This window comes from Trichosurus vulpecula, chromosome 3, assembly GCF_011100635.1.
Source record: "Trichosurus vulpecula isolate mTriVul1 chromosome 3, mTriVul1.pri, whole genome shotgun sequence".
Taxonomy (NCBI): domain Eukaryota; kingdom Metazoa; phylum Chordata; class Mammalia; order Diprotodontia; family Phalangeridae; genus Trichosurus; species Trichosurus vulpecula.
This window is the reverse complement of record NC_050575.1, coordinates 51,112,914-51,132,786: the sequence shown is the minus strand read 5'-3', so window position 1 is coordinate 51,132,786 and position 19,873 is coordinate 51,112,914. Positions and strand designations below refer to the sequence as shown.

The 19,873-nt window shown below is 40.2% G+C and overlaps 1 protein-coding gene across 1 annotated transcript in view; it reads left to right on the top strand.

The window, feature by feature from the left end:
* The window catches only part of FGF1 (fibroblast growth factor 1), a 150,766-nt gene that overhangs the window by 121,489 nt on the left and 9,404 nt on the right, over positions 1 to 19,873 (top strand). The window lies entirely within an intron of this gene.

Sequence of the window (19,873 nt, the reverse complement as noted above, 5' to 3'; positions counted from 1 at the left end):
GAAGCATTTTTGGAAGGTTTTGTCCTGTCTGTAAGATTGCCATTTCCCTGTGCAATATGCCTTTTCAGCTTTTCTGCATGTGTAAATTTCAAGATTCGAGATGGATAACTATTTTGTTATCAGTCTATATAAGCCACATGTGGAACTTTTAACACTTTGTTTTTAAAAATCATTGTTGATAAATTTTATTTTTACATCACCATAATTTCTGAATATATCTCTCCTCTTTCCCTTAACAAAGTAAGTCATGCCCTGTACTAAAAAAAAGAGAAAGAAAAGTGGGGGTGGGGTGGGGTAGAAGAGATACATTTATTACAATAATAGTAGCTAACATTTATGTAGTGCTTTAAGGTATATCATCTTATTTGATACAACAGCCTTTGTACAGATGAGGAAACTGAGTCTGAGCAAGGTAAATTGTCTTGTCCATAGTCATATTGCTAATATGTATCTGAGGCAGAATTTGATCCTAAGTTTTCCTAACTCCTAGTTCAGAGCTCTATTACATCACCTAAAGCCAACTGACAGATCCATGGAGTCTGACAATATATATAATATTCTACACCCATAGTCCTCCCATCCCCTACAAAAAAAGGAGAGAGGGTCATTTTCTCAGTCCTTCTCCAGGGTCAAGTTTCATAATCATCATAACATCACTATTCAGTTTGGGGACTTTTGTTCTTTGCATTTACGTTGTTGTGCATTTACATCGTGTGGCAATAGTCTTCCTTTCTGCTTACTGGATTCTCTATCAGGCAGCTAGGTAATGTAACAGATAAAGCAGCTGGCCTGGAGTCAGGATAAACCTGAGTTCAAATTCAGCTTCAGACTCTTACTGGCTCTGGGCAGTCATTTGACCTCTGTTTGCCTCAGTTTCCTCATTTGTAAAATGGGGATAATAACAGTACCTACCTCCCAGGGTATTTGGATATTTTTCTGCACAGTGCTCAGCACAGTGTCGGCACATAGTTAAGTGCTATTAAAATGTTAGCTTTCATTATTATTCCATATTTTTCAATGTGTATTGTTTCCTATGGCACATAGCTCATCACTTTCAAAAACTGAAATTCTCCAATCAATGGGCAGTTACCTTGCTCCCAGCTCATGCTACTATGCCAAAAAAAAGGCCGTTAAGACTATTTTGGTCTATGTGAAACCTTTCTTCCTGACTTTGACCTCCTTGGGTGTATTTTCACAGGAGTGGGCGCTCTGGATCAAAGTGTATAGACATTTTAGTCACGTCTTAGGACGAATTCCAAATTGCTTTCTAAAATAAGAATTCTACAAAGAGTGTGTTAGTGTGCCTGTCTTCCCACAGCACTCCGCCCCACCCCAAAACTGTCTCTTGTCTCTTGTCATTTTTGTCAATTTTCTAGATATAACCTCAGAATTGTTTTAATTTGCATTTCTCTTTATTTGATTATTTGAATCAATCTTTCAGATAGCTATTAATAGTTTACAGCTTTTTTGAGAAGTGTTTTTTTTTTCTTTTTCATATCCTTTGACTATGTATTCATTGGGGAATGATGCTTGGTGTTCTATATCTGTATTAATTACCTCTATATCTTGGTTATCAGAGACTTATTGGAGATATTTGATGTGTAAAATCCCCTCTCCCATTCAATAACTTCCTTATTCTAGATATGGCCATCTCTTTTAAATGTTTTATTGATAAATCTTGGTTTTTAATTAAATTGTTATTGTAACATCATATGCATTTCCCCCTCACTTCTCTCCCATTTCCTCTTTTATAGTTCACAGAAAAGCAAAATAATACAATGTCAGAGATGGAAGGCTACCTTGTCCAGCCCATATCCAAGCAAGAAGCCACTCTACAATATATTTCCAAAGTGATCATCCAGCCTTTGAGGGAGAATAACCTTTGAGGGAACCCATTCTACCTTTGGATAGCTCTCATGATTAGAAAATTTTGTCCATTGTTTTTAATTCTACCCCTCAAGGCCAAGCAAAACAAGTCTATTTCTAGAAGTGTACTTAAGGACAGCTGTCTGCCCTGTACCCAAATCTTCTCACTAGGTTAAACATTCCTAGTTCCTTCAACTAGTCTTCATAGGGAATGATATCAAGGCCTTTCACTATCCTGAATGCCTTCTTTTGGATATTTTTCTAGATTAATAGCCTTCTGAAAAATTTGATGGCCAAAACTGAACATGATACTCCAGGCATTATCTAAGTGGAAAGAATACATTTGGTCTATGAGCTCCCCAGTCTTGGACCTTTTCTGTCTTTAAAAAGCCTAAGCTTGCATTAAGCAACTAGGTGAGCACTGAGCTGGGAAACAGGAAGACTTAATCTTCCTGAGTTCAAATCCAGCCTCAGAGCCTTACTAGCTGCGTGACCCTGGGCAAGTCACTTAACCTTGTTTGCTTCAGTTTCCTCATCTATAAAATGAGCTGGAGAAGGAAATAGCAAACCACTCTGGTATCTTTGCCAAGCAAACCCCAAATGGGAAGAGTCAAATATGACTGAAATGACTAACAAACAACAAAGACTGCATTGGCTTTCTTGGTCTCCATATCACATTGTTGTCTTGTATTGAAGCTTCCATTCACTAAAACTCCCAGATCTTTTTTAGACAAAATGCTGTTGTTTATTCTTCTGTATTATACCTGCAAAATCGATTTTTTTGAATACAAGTCTAAGACTTTACATTTATTCCTATTAAATTTCATCTGGTTTAATGCTCTAAGCCAGGGGTTGGCAAAATATGACTCATGGATCAAATCTGACCTGAGCCTGTTTTTGTATGGCTGGGGAGCTAAAATGGTGTTAAATAATTGTATTTAAAATGTAAAACAAAAATTAGCTTGCAGGTTATATAAAAATAGGTGGCAGGCTGGATTTGGTCCATGGGCCACAGTTTGCTAATCTCTTCTCTAAGCTAATAAGATCCTTTTTTGAAACTTGACTCTCATCTAATATGTTAAACTATCTCTTTTTATTTGGATGTAGCATAGGCTTATGAAGTTCAACATATTGAAAACCAGACTCATCATCTTTCTCCCTAAACCTATTTTTCCTTTGTACTTCCTATTTCTGTCATGGGCAGCTTTGTTCTTCCAATGACCCCTATTCATAATTTTGTATATTCTTAATTCGCCACTCTTACTCGCTTCTCTCTATTCAATCAATTGCTAAGTCTTATTAATTTTACCTTTTCAATATCACTCATATCTAAACTCCGCCTCCCTTCTACCCAAATTCATACTATAAGCATACGAGTCAGGTCCTAACCACTTCTTGCCTAGACATTTACCATAGGCCTCATAATTGGTTTCCTTGGATTTGGTTTCTTTCATCTTTAGTTTGGCTATTAAACTCATATTCCTTAAGCACAGATCTGACTATGTCACCCCCTTCCTTGACCAATATATTTCAATGGCTCCCTTCTCATGCTTCCTTCTCCCCCAAATAGTTTCCTGACTCTTTGAACTTCACTGCTTCTAGCCCAACTGCCTTTTCACTCCAGAGATGCCTCCACCCCTATAGCCCCTTGTTTGATTGGTGAGTTCCTGTATGGAACTTCTGTTTGAGGAAATGCTGAGGCTATCTATGCTCATTTCTCTCCTGGCCCCACTCCTGACTCTTCAGACTTTTATATCTTGCCTCCCTCCCTCCTCCACTTTTCAGATCCCTTTTGTGTGTTGTCTTCCCCCGCTAGAAAGTAAGCTTATTGAGGGTAAGGACTATTTTTCTTTTTTTTTAGTCTTTGTATTCTCAGCATTGAGCACCAGGCCTGGCGTGTAGTATGCACTTAATAAATGCTTCTATCTCTCTATCTCTCTATCTATCTATCTGTCTGTCTGTCTGTCTATCTGTCTATCTGTCTATCTGTCTATCCATCTATCCATCCATCCATCTATCTATCTGTCTGTCTATCTACCTATCCATCCATCTATCTATTATCCTTTTATTATCTCTCAGATGAAATATAAACCCCCTTTTATGGCATTTACAAACTTCCCATCCTACCTTTCCCGTCTTCTTAGACATTATTACTCCCTTCCACATATCTATGAACCAGCCATACTAACCCACTTGCTCCTTCCACACAATGTTCCATTTCCCACCCCCATGACTTTGCACTGGCTGCTTCCCCAGGCCTTGAATGTTCCCACCACCTCTCCTCTGCCTCTTGGAATCCATTGTTTCTGTCAACTTTTGGTCAACATTCAGCTCAGACTCCAATTTCTACTGAATCCTTTCCTAATTCTCTCCATCTGCTAGTGCCCTCCCTCCCCAAGTTACCTTGTATCCTTTTTGTAGATATTTATGTACGTAGGGTCATCACCTCCATTAGACTATAAATTCCTTGAGGGCAGTGATGTTTTACTTTTGCCTTTGTATCCCCAGTACTTATAGCATAGTACTTGGCACATAGTAGTAACTTGGTAAATGCTTTTTGATTGATTCAACAAGTTCCTAATCTACCTAATTATACCATCATCTAAGAAACATTTCTCCATCTTTTCTACAAGAAAAGCACTAGAAGTTCTATCAGATACTTTGCTGAAGTCTAGGCATATTAAACTTGCAATATTCTTCTGATTTACCAGTGTAGCAGTCTTACAAAAAGGAAGTAAGATTAATTTGGCATGACTCTTCTTGATGAAGCCTTGCTGCCTCTTTGTGACCACTACTTCCTTTTCTAAACGTTCACTAGCCATGTCTTTAATAACATGTACTATACTTTTTCCAGGAATCAGTCAAGATCATTAACCTGTAGCCTAGTTTGTTGGTTCCATTCCCTTCTCTTGAAGCACCCCTCCAAATTGCCACTGTCTTTCAGATCATGCTTTGTTCACTTCGACTTTCCTAGAGGTGACACTAATTGCTAAATCTCTAGTCAGCATATGAATCAAGATCTCATGGGGCACCTTTGTTTCTCTATGAGTCTTGTATTCAAACTTTGAGTTCCTCAAAACCTTTGGTTCTTTGCGGACAAAGATGGGCAGACACTACAACCTTAATATTGGGATGAAGGCAATGGAATTAAAACTTTATTTATTCAATAAATAATTGAATACATTAGTGGCCTTTGCAGAGTTTTGAGGGTTTTTTAGACTTGGAAGAGTCAATGCTGAATGAGCTCTTCAAGAAACCTTGAACAAAGAGCTTAAGGACAAATTTTGAGAGTTTATGGGACCACTGGATTAGGAGGACTAATGGCCATGCACTTTAGTGATAGATTGGAGGTTTATCTGAGCATAGGCAGGAAAAGAAAAGAGAAGTCTAGAACCGAGCCAGTAAGAGTTCCCAGCTGCCTGGTCTATGGGAATATCAGTCTAACCATTGCCTTTGTTATAGAGGTGGAGAACCATATCACCTGACTTAGAGATATGGAGATATATTAGAGATTGTCTGTAAAGGTTGTGGGGGTGGGAATTTTTGTGTACAGGTAATAATAGTAATAGCTAACACTTATGTACCAGACACTGTGCCAAGTGCTTTACATTCATTATCTCATTTGATCCTCATATCAACCCTAGGAGGCAGATGCTATCATCATCCACGTTTTACATATTAGAAAACAGAGGTTAAGTGACTTGCCTAAGGTTACGTAGCTCGTAAGTGTTTGAGGCCAGATTTGAACTAGATCTTCGGGACTCCAGGCCCAGAACTCCATTCACCACACCTAACTGCTTCAATAACTTTGGTTGTTGGTAAGAAGTAGTTCAAAGACAGTGAACTTCCGCTTGGCTCATTCAGTCTTGCTCCCGGGTTGATTTGCTTAGTATCTAGGGGCATTATAGAGAATTGTAAGGAATCTCCTCACATCAACCAGCTCAACCCTGTTCCTTTGCAGTTTTGTTAAGTAATGATAATAATAATAAATTGGGTTTTAAAGTTTGCAAAGTGCTTTATAATCATTAACTCATTTTATCCTCATAACAACCCAGTAAGGTAAGCACTATTATTATTTTCACTTTTCAGACAAGGAAACTGAGGCAGAGAGCAGTTACTTGCCTAGGCTCATATAGCTAGTAGGTAGCTGAGGCTGCATTTGAATTCAGATCTCCTTAACTCCAGGTCCAGGACTTTATATACTATGCCACCTAGCTGCCTCTAAATAGAGTCCCTGGAACAATTTGATAGTAAACTAGACTACTGCCCCAGGGATAAAGTAGGAGTTGAAAGAAATGTTAGACCACAGTTCATATACGAGTTCAGACTGGGATCCACAGAGCAGAACAAAGGTTAAAGAGATAGACTTTAGAATGCTTAAGTCGGGGGTAGAGGGTAGTCTTTGCTAAGACAGCAAAATAGAAACCTAGCACTCTCAACATGTGTATGAAAAGCACCCCAGAAAGACCAATGATAAAGAAAGTAAGAAGGAAACATAATTAACTTCCTTTATCCACTGCAAAACTCCATAAAAAGGAAGGCCAGAAGCTGATAGAAGTTGGTTGAGGGGGTCACACTGGAGAAGCCATCAAAAGCTCAGGCAAATGTAGAAGCTAGCCTTAACAGGGAGGGGGATCATGACAGGGAAGCCAGCAGACACTCAGTTAAGAAGACTAAAGCCAGCCTAGGAAGGGGAGAGGAGCTATGCCAGCAATTGCAGCACATGCTCTCACAAACAGACCCGGAGCCAGCTGGTGCACTAAACAGGGAGATCACAGGACAGCAGGAGCTCTAGTAATTGGGCACCTGAAGCCATATCTCAGTCCTGATCTGCCAAAACAGAAGCAGTGGACAGAAGCAGTCTCGCTGGCTCACTGCTCAGGGAGACAGGACTTGTCTGTACACTATTTGGAGCACTGGGAGCTATAGCAGAAGATAGGATTAACTCAGTGCCTGAGTGCCAACACAAACAAAGGTTGTTGTACAAGAGGCCCAAGATGGGCATGAACTCTAATATTTCAGTGGGGTCTGTCAGGGCTACAGCAGAGAATTAAAGTAACTCCCAATTAGAGGACAATACAACGAGACAAAGACAGAAGTAGAACTGGACCAGTACCTTCAATGGACCACTAGAAGACTAAGGCAGAAACCAGAGATTGGGGTAGAGAGCAAATATCAGCAACTCCATTCAGGTTATACATACTACAAAAAGGGTAGGAAAAAAGAAGGCCTACTTAACAAGGCCTTTCAAGAGTACCAGAGGAGACTGGCCTGACAATATGAGTAAACAGAAGAAAACACCAAGCACAATGAAGACAAATGATGTGTTAAGAGAAGCCCAACAGATAAACCCAGATGAAGAGAATAACTCTACAGCAACTATAAGAAGAATCTCAGAGAAAAGAAATGGCTTGGCTATAAGGACAAAGGAGTAGCTACAAGAGATGAAGAGCTTAAAAAAATAAAACAATCAATGAAATTATAGTTTAGGAAGAAAAAATTGAAAAGAGAACAAAAGATGGATTATCTTTGTGTGTGGCTGAGACAGGATGGGAAAGTAGGTCGTGTGAAATTAGTAAGTTGAAGAACTGTGAAGTCAGGATGTTTGAGGTAAAATCATTATGCGAGTTGAAGTCCCATAGTATGAAGGAAGGAGTTGAAGAGGAGAGATAGACTGTGAGCTAGGCATTATATTCATATAGGAAAGAAGGGAAGTGTCATAGAGGTTGGTAGATAATAGCTAATGGGATTTTTAATAAGTGGTCAATATGCATTGAGTGAACCTCAAAGGAGGAGGAAACACACTAAGTGATGGTGTTAGAGGAAGAACTTGGAAGTGGCAATGAGGAGCAAAGAGTATTCTAATTCCCTTAACTTGGCCAGTAAGTGGGTGGATGAGGGGGGTATTGAGGGAAAGGTAGTCCAGGGAGGCTGTGTAATTAAGGGAAAATCAGGTCTCAGGGAGAGTCTGAAGATGGAAGAAATGTAAAAGCCAAAAGATTTAAATAAAAGCAAGTTTGTTACCTATGGAGTTGGCATTCCAGGGAACACAGTAGGAGGTGTGGGTAGCTTTAAGGTGGAACATTATAGAGGAGGAAATTGGCTTGAGGGGAACGGGAAAGAGAGATAAGATAGAGGGGGATAGAGAATGAGGTTTGAATAATAACACCTGGGGTGGGGGGGGGGGTCAGAATCACTGAGAGGAGGAAGATCTGATCAGACGAGAATTTATTGATCATTAAATAATCATTGATGAATGAGTTCATGTAGGTTTTCATTGTCAGTAGGCATTTGGCTTCAGGGTAAGTTCTCTCAGGGCCTTAGGCAGGTCAGGTGAGGGCACTGGTGCTGGGAGGTGAAGGACTGGTCCAGGCCAGAGACTGGACAGAATGACCTTTTGCCTCTTCTTTAGAAAGGAGGAATCTGGTGGTCAATGAAATGCTATTTCTGTTCTTCCTGGAGACCAGGCAGAAGATCTAGTGTGATGAATGGCATTTTCTACATTTACCTCAAAGGCAGGAGACTGGTGCATGATGAAATGGCATTTCTTTTCTTCCCAAGGAGACCTGATGCTGAGTTCACATGAACCAGGTTTGATCCCAGGGACCTAATTTCAAAGGATCATTTTCTTTCTTTGGCTGGAGTACTCTAAGAAAATCTCAAAATATATTCATGGTATAGCTCATATCTAAATGATGCCCACACAGTAATTCCAAGTACTAAATGTCTGTCTGGTACAGGACAACTTTTATTTTACCCACATGGAAATTGCATAAGATGCAAAGGAGCAGGGGGTGCTGGAGCCAGCTCAGTGGACTTTTCATTGATTGTCAGAAAGCAGCAAATGCTACAAATCAGGGCTTGATTTTTTGTTTTGTTGATTGTCTAGACTTAAAAAAGTGATGGAGAAAATGTCAATAATGAGACTAATCTTAAAAGTGTGTTTTGAATACATTTTTTTCTGAAGAGTCACTTGTTAAAAACTTGCTAACCTTGAAAACAACTCATGCATGAAGTCCCAAAATAGATAAAGAAACATAAACACAAAAAGCTCTCAGAAACCCTTCAGCTCCCTCCCCTAGAAGGGAACTGAATTTGGGTTTGGGTCATTTTCAAGGCAATACAGCAATATACAACATAGCAAAATAGCAAAATCAATATAGCAAAATCTCCTCTCCCCTATGGTCATATTTAATCCCTTCTAGTCTCACAGTACCTGTGATTTCTATTCCCCACCTAAGATAAATAAATAAATGAACAAACAACTAAACAAATGAATGAATGGATAAATATGAACAAATAATCCCCTTCCTGTTGGACCAGGATTGTCTGAGTAACTTATTAGCTTTGCTCTTCTAGCTGGACTCTGGACAAGAACTATTTGGACTCCTCTTGTAGACTGTTGGTGTAGTGGATAAAGCACTGGGCCCAGAGTTAGGAAGACCTGAGTTCAAATATGGCCTTAGACACTTACTAGCTGTACAACCATGGGCAAGTCACTTAACATTTGTCTGCTTCAGTTTCTTCAAGCACCTAGCTCCTAGGGTTTTTGTGAGGAACAAATGAAGTACTATTTGTACACTTAACATAGTGCCTGGCACATAGTAGGTGCTCGATAAATGCTTGTTTCCTTCCTTCCTTCTATCTCCAAGGAGTACATGACATCAGGACTTCTCTCTATAAAGGTCCAGGTCTCCAACTCTTGAACTCAAGAGCTCTTGAGCCCACAAGGTAACTCCCAAAGCTTGGGAATATACTTGGCTTCCTCCATATTTCTGAAGGAAATTTTTCTGGGGCCCAGTCACTGCCGTAAGTGACATTGGGAAAAGCTCACTCTTAGCATCTCTCCTCAGAGACTATGTTCAAGCATATCTACTACTTTCATTTGCTTCTGCTGGAAGTGGCCACCAACTTCTCTTGATGGAAGTGGCAAAGACAGAAGTTCCACAACACAACCTTTGCTATACTGTGGAAGAAGGTGCAAGGTGAAAAGGAGGTTCCAAAAAATGAGACAGGCCTCACCAATGCATTTTATATAAATCACGAAAGGAGTCTCCTCCAAGAAGAGTTCACTCTCCTTTCAGGTACCAGTCACTTGTGTGGTAGTCACAGTCACTAGGAACCAGTCACAGGAATTCCCTGTATTCTCTCAATGAGGTCCCACTGTGCCTGGCTCCTCTATGGGAAATGCCTCCCAGATGCCTCCTGACAAACCTCCACACCTCATAAGATAAATTCAATGCATGTATTACCTAATTCACAGCGTGGTGGTGGGGGGGAAATGCTTTATAAACTTCAGAGAGAAATCTGAGTTATCATGGAGTAGGCTCTCTCCTACTCTCCTCTCTCCACACGACTCTTGGACCCCTTGCTAGGTCCAAGGTTTGGTGCATTGTTTACGGTCAGCATTTATTAAAATTCACCACACAAGTTTTTGTCAATTATACCTTGCCAGACCATGCCAAATAATTCATGACACCAGAGCAAAAGACATTTAATTAAGACCAAATGCAAGGTAAACAGCAAGGAATTAAATCAGGTCATAAATGTTCCCAAGTTAATCTCTCTGTCTTCCTGACACAGTGGGAGAGTGACATATCACCTAAAGCAGGGTGTTAGGGATTAGTTTCTATGGCAGTCTCTGCTTAGTAAGTCCCTTTCAATTTTGGTATAACAGTTAGGGAATTGACCTTTGGCGAAGTTAAAGTTCAGGCCAAGTCTCTGCTTTCCCCAGCAACCCTTTTCATGCTGTCTTAGCTTTCATGGTCTGTATCCATACCCTCAGGAGGAGCTAGATGGGGTTGTTTTTCCTTCCTGTATCTGGAGAAGAGACTAGACCTGGAGTCAACCCATGGATATACCACTCTATTATTATTATTAATATAACTATGTAATCAGAGGAATAGAAGCCCTCCTTCAATAAACTCTCCCCAAGTAATTGTGAAGACTTGAAAAAAAACTTCTATCCAGGAAATAATGTCTTCTATCCAGGAAATAATAATGCCTTTCCAAGGACCCATAGCCAGCAAATATTAGAGCCAGGATTAATGGAGCCACTGAATCTCAGATTGGGAATGAATATTAGGGATCTTTTAGCTGAATCCTTTTACAATAAATAACCCTGACAAATGAACATCCATTCCATATTTGAACACCTCCAATGAAGAGGAATCCATTACCTCCTGATGCAGCTCATTTCACTTTTGTACAGCCCTAATTGCCAAGAAGTTTTTCCTTACAATGAGCTTAAATTTGCCCCTCTGTAACTTGTGCCAATTGTTCCTAGTTCTGCTCCAGAGGCAGTGACTATGTGAGCCCCTCTAAATCTTCTCCTTAGGCTAAACAGTCCTGACTCCTTTAACTGATTCCTTTATGTTGTAGTCTCTAATCTCACTAGCTTGGTTTCTGTCCTCTGGGCACAATACATTTTGTCACTGACCTTTGTGAATTGAACACGATATTCCAGATGTGGTCTAACTAGGGCAGAGTACCATGGGATGATCATTCAGGACACATTGTCTCTTTGTAGGCAGCCCAAGATCACTTTCGCTTTTTTGTATGCCAACTAAGACTGCTGACTCACCCTGAGCTTGCACTCAGCTAAAAACCCCCAATTTTTCTCCACACAATATCTAGCCATTCCTTCCCATGCTGTTGTAAGGCATTCTGTCTCTTTAAGATCCTTTTTATTAATGATAAAGAGGGCAATGATTTTGTGTAAAGGAAAAGATTTATTTTAATTGCCAAAGGATGTAAGATGTTGCTGGTCTTGTCATTTGATACCTAGAGTGAGTATTATTTTAAAATATGTGTATGAAGAAATACACCTTTCAGATAGGACTTTGGACAGTTTTGGAAGGAACATTATCTGTGGTATAGAGTTAAAGATTTGGATCTCTTTGTAAACAATGAGGAGTGATGCCTCACTTGGGTGGGAATATTTTAATGTCTAGCATTCATATTACACTTTAAGGTTTGCAAAGCACTTTTCTTATATTGTCTCATTTGGTACTCACAACATCCCTGGGAGGTAGGTGCCATTACTATGCAAGGTTTACAGATGAAGAAACTGAGGCCAAGAGAGGTTAAGTGACTTGCCCAGGGTTACACAGCTAGTAAATGCCTGAGGCAGAATTCAAATCCAGGTCTTCCTGACTTCAAATAACATTTTCTCCACTGTACCACCTAGCTACCCTATCATTATAACAAATATTCATATGACACTTTTATGGTTTGCAAAGCACTAGTTTTTTTGGCAAATTATTTCCCCATTCTTCCAGATTGGAAAACTGAGGCACAGAGAGTTTAAGGGACTTGTCAAGGGTCACATAACTAGTATATGTCTGAAGCAGGATTCGTACACAGATTTTGCTGACTTCAAGGTGAACAATCGATCCATTACACCACCGTAAGCATTTATAAAGATCTCTTGCTTATTAAAACCTACAGCACTTTTTTTTGGGTAAAAAAACACAGTTTTAAAAGGCACCAAAGAGACACATTACCTTGTTGGAGATTTCAGAACTAAGGAATGATAAATACCTCCCTAATTTGCATATACATATTTTATATTGTATTTTGTGACTTAAAAAGAATAAAATTAAGAAAATGAGAAGTCATAAATATTTAGAGCCTGAAGTATGATTTTTAAAAACTAAAAACTATAAATTTGATAAGGAAAATTGGGCCAATTGTGACTTGTGAAAAGTGAGTCACTAATATTTAGGAAGCCCCCATCTGCGTCATTGAGCACAGAAGATGAAGGCTAAAAGACGTAGCAATGGCAGAAACAAGGTTCCTCTTCGGGAACCTTAGCTGAAGGGGGAGGTGGGGAGCGTGTTTGGTCCTAAAAAGCTGCTCACGTTGGAACTATGGCACCTGGAAGGAGGCAGCTGAGAGAAGGTTTCAGCTGAATTGTTCCCAATTGGTCAGAGAGCGCTGATTTCATTGGCTAAGAGTTCCAGTGACCACTAATGACCTATGGGCTGGTTGCTCTTTGCTGCCCCCTCTAGCTTGAGAAGGAGAAGCAGAAGCAGAGGGGGGCTTTGCAGCTGTGGAATCCTGGTGAGCTGGCTTAGAGCGAAGATGTACTAGCTTTCTGTAAGGGCCATTTTGATTGGACAGCACCCCATCTGGGTGAATGAATAACGGCCTGGACTGGTTTGGACAGACCAGAGGTAAACAGTTTGACGACTTTGGTAATTGTCTTGCTTAAAGAAAACTACATTAAGAGCTAACACTTTCTAAATGCCCATTTTAAGGTTAATGGTTAATTGAAGGAGCTTTTAAAGCTTAGTAGAGAAAAGATGATTTTCCCAACTGAAGAGTGGTAAGGATCGGGTATGATATAGATGTTCCTGAATGGATCAATGACATTGAAGACTGCAGACTAGAGCTGTGAGTTACCACCCCAAACATCCAAATTTTCCTTCTTCATGTATTTCCCTGTCATGTTTCTATAAATGTGTACTCACTCTTTTACCATAGCTATGAAGTGTATTAGCAAGAGTCTGGTCTGGGTTTATATGTATATTTATAATTTATTTTGTTATTTGGTCATTTTTTAGTTGGTTCCAACTCTCCATGACCCCATTTGGGGTTTTCTTGGTAAAGATACTTGAGTGGTTTGCCATTTCCTTCTCCAGCTCATTTTACAGATGAGGAAACTGAGGCAAACAGGGTCAAGTGACTTGCCCAGGGTCACACAGCTACTAAGTGTCTGAGGCTAGGTTTGAACTCAGGGAGATGAGTCTTCCTGACTCTAGGCCTGGCACTCTAGCCACTACACCACCTAGTTCTATTTTATATATGTATGTATGTGTATATATACACACATATGCATACATATGCGTATGTATATATATAAATTTACAACTTTGATTTAATATGTTAGCATTTATAATATGATTTCTTTTGCTTTGTTATTAAGAAAATGGCTATGTTTATGATCTAAAGATTACATTATTGTGAATGTCTGATTGTATGAATTTTATGCGCTGTGTGGATGCATTGCCTTGTGAGTGACTGTGTAGACAAAAACACATTGGATGGCAGCTCAAGTGGTGAGTAGGAGAAGTGTATTTCTCCTCATTGTTGTTGTTACCCATCCTTCATTCTTAAAGAAGCCCGATGCCATCAGGAGGGTGATGTCTTTACTTGAAAGTGAATTGGATTTAAGTGAGGCAGAGTTGCACAAAGTTATCAGTCCTGCTCTCTCCTCCAGCTTCCCCTTAACAGGATTACTCTAGAACCCTGAGAAAGTTTGAATGTGACCATGTGGTGGAGGTCTGTCTCTAAGAACTTAGATCTGCTAGTGTGAGAGCACATTAGAGGATCAAGCAGAACCCGAAGAGAAGTAGAGGCATTGGACACATGTAGCCAAAAGGTGTGAGGTCCCAAGTGTGACATCGCGGGGTGTTTATACCCCACTTTGTGACTAGATTCCACTCTAACACAATCCAATTACATTGTAGGGGTGTTAGATGAGAACACACATTGGTGTTATGCTATATTCATAGGTCTGATTCTTTGAACATAAGTATAAGATTTAAACTCATTCCTTTTATATGGTTCAAATTAGATCCATCCCATTATTTCCCACTAGATCTTTAGCAAGGATCTTTTTGGATCCTGATTCTATCATCCAGCATCTTAGCTATTCCTCCCAATTTAGGGTCATCAATAAATTTGATAAATATAGCATTGAAGTCATTGACAAAAATATTTAGCAGCAAAGGGGAAAGGACAAATCTCTGGGTTGCTCTGTCCCCCAAGCATGGAATGTAATTATGCCTTGCCTCCTCCCTTATTTCATTCAAAGTTCTGCTCATGTGAAATTTCCTATAGGAAGCCTTTCCTTATCCTGGCTGCTAGGTAGTGTAGTAGATAGAATCCTAGACCTGTGTTGAGGTCTAGGGGTACTGGGACCCGAAATTCAAGGGCAAGCGACGCAGGTCCTGCCTCGAATGAATTTGACTCAAGGCTTCTTTCAGCCAAAGACAAGGTTTATTAGAATACTGGTCAGGGTGGACAAGATTTTGAGAATATGCATTTTGGCCAGATTTTAAGAATCTGAGCATTTGTGAGGCTTGTATCAATCAATAAGCATTGGTCAGCCTTAAGAAATCTGAGCATCTATATCACTATGGGCCAGATTCTTAAGGAATCTGAGCAAGGGGGGCAAGACAAAACTTATACAGAAAGACTGCGGGAAGGACCTAGGAGTGGCCAAGTAGTCTGGGGTGACTGGGAGGTAATAGAGAAAGACCCAGAAGGGCTGGGTGTCCCAGGTGAATGCCAGGAACCTAGGCCACATGGCAAAGTCCAGGGGCTTTTCCTTTTGGGGGTACAGATCCCAAAGACATGGTCTTTTCCTTTTGGGGGTTCAGACCCCCATCACCTGGATCAGGAAGATCTGAGTTTAAATCCCTATGCCTCATAACTGTGTGATGCTGGGCAGGTCGTTTTACTTCTCTTTGCCTCATCTGCATCTGTAAAATGGGGATAATAATTTTACCTAACTCCCAGGGTGGTTGAAAGAGTAAAGTACTTTGCAAACCTTAAAACTCCATGTAAATGCCAACTGTTACATTCCCCCTCCAGCTGCTACTGTTCTCCCCTGACTTTGGTACATATTTTGTATATACTTATTTATGTGCATATTATTTCCCTAATAGAATGTAAGCTCCCTGATGACAGGTACTGTTTCATTTTTGTCTTTCTATCCCCATTGCCCATCACAGACTCTGGCACATAGTAGGTACTTAATTGTGTTGAAGGCAAAACGCTGATTGGTGTGTAGTGTTCAAAAAAGGAGGCGGCTCAGTGGATAGTGTGCTGGTCCTGGAGTCAGGAAGACCTGAGTTCAAATCCAGCCTCAGACACTTACTATATACGTCACCCTGGGTAAGTCACTTAACCTCTGTTTGCCTTAATCCACTGGAGAAGGAAATGGTAAATCATTTCAGTATCTTTGCCAAGAAAACCCCATGGACATAATTGGCGTGCTGTGGTCCACAGGGTCATGTAGAATTGGACATGACCAGACGACTGAACAACAAATTGTGCAAAAAAGTTTCCTGTCATAAAATACATACTACAAATAATTGACAAAGGCATTTGGCATGCATGTTTTGTTTTTTTTTTTTTTTAGAGAAACAAGTTTAGCGAGTTTATTGAAAAGGCAGTATTTGGTCTGATGATAAATTCTTGAAAGTCTGGTAATCACACACCCTCTGTTGGCTTCTATTTCTTCCTCTGTAAAATTAACAGATTGGATTACTGCGGTTGAACCCTCATAATCCTTTCACTGCTAAGATCCGTAGGGTTATAACATTAAGACGTAGATGGGATCCGAAAGAGAATCTCATCCAACCCCTCATTTCACAGATGAGGAAACTGAGACCCAAATAAATCAAGTGACAAGCAATAACAGCCAGAGCTGGGATTTCCAACCTGGGTGCTCCAAAACCTGATGCTCTTGTTCCTGTAGCAAGTGCAGCAAATGAAAACATCAGAGAGAAAAGTGGCTGTCACTGGAGCTATCACTAGGGCAAAGGCAATTAGGGGAATCTGGGAAATTGTTCTGGGTGGTATGTAGCTGCAGAGAAGTAATTCTGAGGCAGCAGGCAGAGAAAGGAGGGGATGGGAATGGTGCTGATAGAGACCTTGGACATCTAGAATTCTATCTGATCTGCCTGCAAACCTTCCCCACACCCAAACGGCATTCCCCATCAGGCTTTTTGCTGCTCTTGGTACCTTTCGCCACTCCTGTCTGCCTTTGTCATAGTAACCCAAGTGAGGGAGCTAGGTGGCTCTGCATTTGAGTCCTGCCTCAGGTACTTACGAGACTGTGACTCTGGGCACTTAACCTTTCTTAGCCTCAGTTTCCTCATTTATAAAATGGAGATAATAATAGCGCCAACTTCGTAGTATTATTGTGAGGCTCAGATGAGACAATACTTGTCAATCATTTTGCAAACTTGCGAGTGCCACAGAACCATGAGCTATCATTAACCTGATTTCATAGGATCGTATTATCAGAGATTTAGAGTTGGAAGAAACTTTAGCAGACATCTAGTCCAACTCTCTTTTTACAGATGAGGAAATGGAAACCCAAAGCCGGTTAGTGAATTACCCAAGGGCACACAGTAGCAGGCAACAGAGGAAGGATTTGAACCCAGCAACTCTGACTCCAAATCCAATGTTCTTTTCATTGTACCGCAGTTTCACTTATCAATAGATGTTGGCTGAGGGAACCACCACACTTGGCTGGGTCCCACAATATGGTACTGGAGAAAGTTTGGTGGGTTTGGCACCAGATGGCTTAGTTCAAATCCCAGCTCTCCAACTATTTGTGTCACCTTAAGCAAATCACTTAATCTGTCTGGGCCTTTCTTTATTTATAAAATGAGAGTGTTGAATGAGATGATCTCAACGTTCTCTTCCAGCTCTAAATCTGTGATGCCATGATGATCTAGAGACGACTCTAGAACACTATGGGTGAACGGGGCCTCCTGCCAACATGACTCTTCCATGACTCCAGGAACGCTTCTGGGATTTAGCCCTTCCTTTTCCCAGCCACATGCTGAAGAGACATACATATTTACTCTTCTACCGCAACAATCTACTTTCCTATTTAGTTCCCCTTTTTCCTAGGCCCAGGGCAGAAGAAGATTTAGATTGACAGCTTCTTCCCTTTCCCTTCCATCCCCAAGCAAGCCTACAATCTTCCCGGACAAAGGTCTGTGAATTTTTTTAAATGACAACTTAAATATAATTGGTTTCCTCTGTAATCCTCTGTATTTTATTTTATACATTTAAAACATTATTCAGAGAAGGGGTTCAAAGGCTTCACCAGACTGCCAAAGGGGGCCATGACACAAAAAGACTTAAGAACCTCTGCTCTTGAGGCTTTCAAAGGGTCTTTGCCTCTAGAAACTACAAAAGCACAGGACAAAAATGGCAAACCATGGGGAAATGACAAAGTTACAGGAAATCCACATATAGTAGAACAATGGGTTAAAAGAAGACGAAAGTCATCCTCTGCTACCTTAATGGTGGCATGTTCTTCATGTTCTTCCAAGCATAAGCTCCATCACGTTTTACCAAGCCAGGATGACCAAGTGCAAGTTATACTGTTGTCTGAGGGCTAACCCAGATGGATGTACAGAAGCTCCACACCATGGGGTTGACTACAGGGGATGGATTTTATTTGGCCACAGCAACTTATTTAACACATTTCTAAAGGTGTGGCAGGGTTGTGATCTTCATCAACAGATGAATGAAATCACTGACCCTTGAAATGTTAAAGTAGGTATAGTGATACTTAATAGAGTTTTTCACTAGAATATGAATGGAACTTGATTGGATCTTTCAATCAATAGATTTACCTCCAACCCAGAATCACCGCCCCCCACCCCCAACTCTTTTCTTTATTTCCAGAAGTGGTACTCCTCAGCTTCTCCTATCTCCTAGCCTTTCTTTCTCTCTCTGGATTGTGATATAGGATTGTAGGGTAAACAACTTGCACAAAGGACCTAGCAAAATTCATTTACATCTCAGAGAAACCTCCAGATAATTGGCTAAATCTGACATCTTCCTGCTTCTCATATAAGAGATCATCCTAAGTCATTCCTTGATAGTTTCCTCTGTGTCTAACTTGGGATCATTCCTGTTGTCATTAATGTGCATCTGAAATATTCAATGGGTGATGTGGAAGTTCTTTGATATGCAGAATGCCTATACATGTTTCATATCAGTAAAGAGAAGGAATTCTACAACATTTTTGAGATCTTTCTATATCTCCTTCTTGTTTTCAGTTGAGACCCAGATTAAGTGCTATCTTTTCTAAAGAGCCTTTTCTTAGCCTCCTCACCTGAGAATCATCTATCATTCTTCTAATCTCACATAGCAACTTGGACCTCTGCTATTGTACTTGTACATTCTACTTTATGTTATAGGCAAGAATATGCTAGAACCAACTCAAACCAGCTTGTGAGAGCAATTTTCAGTGTGAACATTTTCACCTTGGAAATCAACAAACGCTAAAAATTATGACTTGTTGTGCTGATTGTCTAGACTTAAGAAAGTAACTGAGAAAACATTAATAATGCAGGTTAATCTTTGAAGTGTGTCGTGTGTATGTTTTGTTTTTCAGAGAGCTTGTTCTTAAATATTTACCACAACACTGATGGTCATAGGGATTTGTATACATCTCTTCTTCACCAGACTTTCAGCTCTATAAGGACCAAGAGAGTATCATCATCTTCTTGCTATTCCCAAGTAGGGCCTAGTGTATATGTGGTAGGCACTCAGAAAATACTCTTTGGATGAGTAATCAGTCAACAGAAATTCACATACCCAAAGGGATATTATCAAAGAAATGTGCAATTGAGAAAAAAGTTTAGTCACATGGTGAGACCATGGGATGAGACTACGTGTGTGATTCATTGGTGTCCTTGTGATGTCAGGGAACTCAAGGAAGACCCCCAGGACAATTGGTGGTCCACCAGTGGTGAACTTATGGTGGAAAGAGTCACATAGGAGGGCCTGGCATGATTTGCACCTTTGGGAGGAATACCCACATTGTTGACATCAATATCAATTTGGATATATTTTAGTATTTTGATTAACCAGCATGTGTTTTGACTCACACTGAATACCAGAGTAGATGCTCAGTACTTAACCAGTTGAACAATTTGTTCTACTCCAGTTTTAGCCCCAAATTCACTCTGTGACTTAATCTCTCTGGGTCTTGGAGTGTCTGTTTTGATCCAGATATAACTCTATGATATACAGATAAAAAGCAGCCTTCTTCCTTGTCAAGGAGCAAGACCCTAAATCCCTGAAAGAGTCAGTTCATGTTTTTCATATATACACTCAATAAGCACTGTGTGTGTGTGTGTATGTGTGTGTATATAAAAAATGTGGATGAGCATTCCTCTCCAAGAGTAGGTTATTAATGTTGCCCATGTAACTGAGCCCCCAGTGATTTCCGTATTAGTTG